Raw genomic sequence first — 5,046 nt, forward strand, 5'->3', positions numbered from 1 at the left:
GTGTTCCCATGCCCATTTCACAGGTGAGAGGACAGGTGTTTAGAGATATTAAGTATTTGTCCACATCTGCACAGTTGGTAAGAAGTTGAGCTGGACTTCAAATACAGGCATTTTAGTTCAAGTTGGATGCACTCATTCACCTTCATTCTGTATCTCTTCAGGTCTCTCTTGGCAGACCATCAGCTGGTACTGGGGATTTTCTAAGCTATAGCTGGTTACACTAAGTAAGTCTGTACTTTGCAAGGGATGATTGCATACTTTTCAAATAACTTGATGTTGAGGCCCTTTCCTAAGAAGCTGCATCCCAGCCACCGTTCCTCTCAGAGTGGTTCCTCTCCCTTTCCAAAGCTGAGAGAAAGGCCTAGTGTCTTAAAATATACTTAGTTCTTGTTGATGTTAATGTTATGGAAATAGACTTTTTCTATGCATCTTTGTAATTCCACTGGTTTATTATTTAACTGCCTTGGAGCTCTCTTTATATTGTTGTTCACATGGTTTCTGATTAAAACACCATGATACTAAGCACTGCCCAGAATACAAAATCTAACCAGAGGTAGCTTTTTGTAATGTCTTCCTCTCAACTTAAAAAAATTACTTTGCTTATATTTAAGTATTTATTGATTAATTATAATAAATCATTGTAGTTCTCAAGCATAATTTTCAAAAACTCATGAGTCATAAAAGTATAAAATGAGCACATATCAAAGATTGATGTAATTCACTAGTGAAGGAATTGGAAGACATGTTAAAGCTGGTTTAGAGGAGGTGTCAAAGCACCACAGATCTATATGCAGTAAAAAAAATTTTGGAATGGATTTGCCACAACTGGTCTATATATAGGGTGGTAATCAATTGCATCCCACCAGACCACAGATAGTTTCCATTTCTATGGACAAGAATTACTTGCGTTGCTATTAACCTTCTAGAAGTTACCTTTTCAGAGTTGTGAAATAGCATATCTAAAGACAAAGTTGCACAGATAGGGTCAGGTAGCCCCAAGAAGCTCCAACTTTCTATCAGAAGATTATCTAGTAATCCCTATTGTTCGTTCCAGGATCTCAAATATGTCATTAAAGTACTATCCTGTGGCTGCATCTACAGTATACGTTTTTTTCCTTCGGTTATCCACTATATACTTACGGCCTATTATCTGCTTGGAACAATTTAATAGGTATTGTAAACAGATCAGGAAATGTGTAGGTTTTTGTGTATGGGTTTGTGTCTGTCTGTTCACAATCTATTTTAATTAGCTTCTGATTGCTATCCTAGCCTTTGTATTAGTGACCCATGAAAGTGGATCTTATGACTGAGAATACTGAAAATTATTTTAGTGAAAAATTATTTAGCACAATGTAGTTTATCTGGATGACTCTTGGATTAAGACATGTTTATGCTTTTAGAGAATTAAAATAATAGGAAACAATGTCAGATAATTTGATTCTGTAACAGCTTTTTTGTTAATTTTTCTATTTTATTGAGGTCTAATTAACAAATACAATTTGTATATATTTAAGGTGTACCACTTGATTTTTTTGATACACATAAACATTGTGAAAGGATTACCACAATGAAATTAATTAACATATCCATCACCTTACATACTATCATTTTTTGTGTTATGTTTTACTCTCATAACAAATTTTAAGTATAAAATGCAGTATTATTAACTGTGGTCGCCATACTATACATTAAATCATTAGATTGTATTGATCATGCCTAACTCTACCTCTGTACCCTTTGACCAGTATCTTCTCATTTTCCCTACCCCCAGCCTCTGGCAACCACCGTTCTATTTTCTACTTTCTAGAAGTTTGACTTTTTCAGATTCCGTGCATAAGTGAGATCATACAGCATTTGTCTTCCTCTGCCTGGCTTATTTCATTTAACCTAATGCCCTGAGGTCCATCCATATTGTTGGAAATAAAAATATTTTCTTCCTTTTTTAGGGCTGCATAATAATCCATTGTGTGTGTATGTCATCTTTTCTTTATCCGTTGATCTATTGATGGACACTTAAAACCTTTTCTAAGGAAATTTTAAAGTAATATAAAATGTTTATATTTTTATGAAAAGCAGTATATATTCATTTTTTTTAATTGGGCAAATATATAGCAATATGGAGGAAACCAATCATTCAGTATAATTATTTATGACAACAAAGGTCATATTAAATGATGTGAGGCAGTTTCTCTGGTCATTTTTTGATCTATATTCATATTACTCATAAGAATCATGCTCTATACAGCATTGTATTCTGCTTTCATCTCTGAGCATTTTGTTGTGACTAATTTTCCAAGTGACTGACTTCCAAAATATTTGTGAAGACTGAATAATATTTTATCTTATAGATACCCCCTACACTTGATTTTAATTGTCCTTCTTAATAATTAGATACTTGAATAATAGTTTATTAAATATCTCTTTATTTATCTCCATAAATCCAGATGGAGATTTATGAGTATTCAAGGGTGATACATAGTTACCAATCACTGCATAACAAATTACTACAAATTTGTATCATAAAATGATAGAAATGTATTATCACACAATATCTATGGGTTAGAAGTGAGGGTACATGTTAGCTGGATCCTCTGCTCAATCTCACTAGGATAGAATCAAGGTATCAGGCAGGCAGAACTCTCATCTGAGACCTGGGGTCCTCCTCCAAGGTGATGTGGTTGTTGGCAGAATTTAGTTCATTGTGGTTGTAGGATTGAGGCCCTCAGCATCTAGAAGCCACAAACCATTTCATGACATGTGGTTCTCTCCACAACATGGAAGTTTGTTCTTCAAGTCCAGTAGGAGAGCATCTCTGCTGATTGTTAATTCTCTGACATCTTCTGTGACCTTTAGATCCTCTTTTAAAGGGCCACATGGTGAGGCTGGGCCCACTGAGAGTGGTCTCTATTTTGATTCACTGAAAATCAACTGATGAGTTGATTGATTTACAACTACAAAACATCTTCTCTTCTGCTATATAATATAGCCTAACCATGGGAGTAATAACCTATCGTATTTATAGTCCTCACCCATAATCAAGGGGGTATGGGCTTCCATAGGGTGTGAACACCAGGGGTGGGAGTCTTGGGGGGCCATCTCAGATTTTTACTACCACAGAGTGATTTTATTTCTCTGTTCAGTGATAAAGTCTTCCTTTATCATATGTTCTATATTCTGATATTGGGTGCAGTGTTGTATGTGTATCTTTCATTGATAAGTGCATCAGTTTTTTGGCTGTACCAATTAACAAGTGTAGAATTAAAATGCATTTTTGGTATCTTGCAGGCAAGTCCTACTTAATTCTTCTTTTCTAAATTTCTCTCATTTATTCTTCCAGTCAAATTTTAGACTTAATTATTCAAGAAACAAAATAAAACATCCATTTGGATTTTGACTAGAAGTAATATCAGTTAAGAAAAATGTGACATTTTTAGTCAATATTGACAAGTGGCTAATATTTTCATCTTGAAGCACATTATTTTTCATAGTTTATAATGGAATAAAGTTTTTTAATGTCTTTATAACCATAACCTATAAATAATGAAAATTTTGGGTTTGTCTTAGCTAATATTTATATTTATAGCTATTATTCTTTCTGGTTCATATCACTACCTAGAAGTTCTAGAAAAAAGCTAAGTAATAGGGGTGACTTAAACTACCCTTGCCAGTGTAAATTTATTTTATAAAGTTTATTAAATTTTTTATATTAGCTCTGATAATTTGTTTTGTCACTTTTAAAAGGTTTTCTTTGAAAAAAATAAAAGGTTTTCTGTGTTCTTACAACCATAACCATGGTTTTCTGTTCCTTAGAACACACTGTGTTCTCTGAAAATTTGCAGGTACTCATCTGTGCTATTTTGCAGTTTATACTTGAATAGTATTAAGAACTTTTAAATGTTTTTGTTTGTTTCCTGTTATTTTGTTCAGAAAATTTTCATAATTTACCTTCCCAGAAATCCATTCTCTAATATTTTCAAATTTAGGAAAATTAAAAGTATTCTCATTTTTTGTGTCTTTGTGTATTTTATATCCTCTTTCTCACCTTTGATTTTGTTAATATTATTGGTCTTATTTTCTTAGTCGATTTGATAGAAGTTTAGTCTTTATAACACAGAGCTGGTTATGACATTCGGTTCTGTAAACACAATTGTCTTCCCAATTGTTCAAGGATGTGGTTCAGACTTCATGAGAATTGAGCAAGCCCTTACTGTACAGGATCCTTCTACAAGTTTTCAGGCTCACCTGGTGCCACTCAGCAGGTGGGCCAGTTGTTCCTCAGTAAGTACAGCCACTACTCTAGTCTGTTGGTTTGCAGAACATTCCATAGCATTTCATGTCACATTGCTGCACAGCAGACTACTTTGTGTATAAGTCTCAGGACAATATTAAAATAAGGAATTCGTGTATTTTGAACAGCGTTATGTGACTGATCACTATTCTTATCACTTTGTAGGAGAATCTGTCAGGAACCGTATGACTGAAGACCTTATTGACATCTTGGCCTTTTAGCCAGATGATGAATTAACCTCTGGAGATCATTATAGATCTTAGTTATAAGGTCTGGACCTTAACCTTCTCTTGCCAGCCAGTTTCTATAGGAATGAATGATCTTCAGGCTGGGTTGTGTTAAAAAAACAAAAGCAGAACCCTGTTTTGTTGTTTTGTAAAAAAAAAAAAAATTCTAGTGAGTTAAAACTTACTTTTTTTTTTAATTTTTTTTCAACGTTTATTTATTTTTGGGACAGAGAGAGACAGAGCATGAACGGGGGAGGGGCAGAGAGAGAGGGAGACACAGAATCGGAAACAGGCTCCAGGCTCTGAGCCATCAGCCCAGAGCCTGATGCGGGGCTCAAACTCACGGACCACGAGATCATGACCTGAGCCGAAGTCGGCCTCTTAACCGACTGAGCCACCCAGGCGCCCCAAAACTTACTTTTGATATTCTATATGTAAGCACCTCACTACTTATTGAATAGATAAGTACTGAATATAGTATATATATAGAATATATATAGTATATAGTTTTATTTTCACTAGAGGTTTTGC

The sequence above is a fragment of the Prionailurus bengalensis genome, chromosome X (genome assembly GCF_016509475.1).
Source record: "Prionailurus bengalensis isolate Pbe53 chromosome X, Fcat_Pben_1.1_paternal_pri, whole genome shotgun sequence".
NCBI lineage: Eukaryota > Metazoa > Chordata > Mammalia > Carnivora > Felidae > Prionailurus > Prionailurus bengalensis.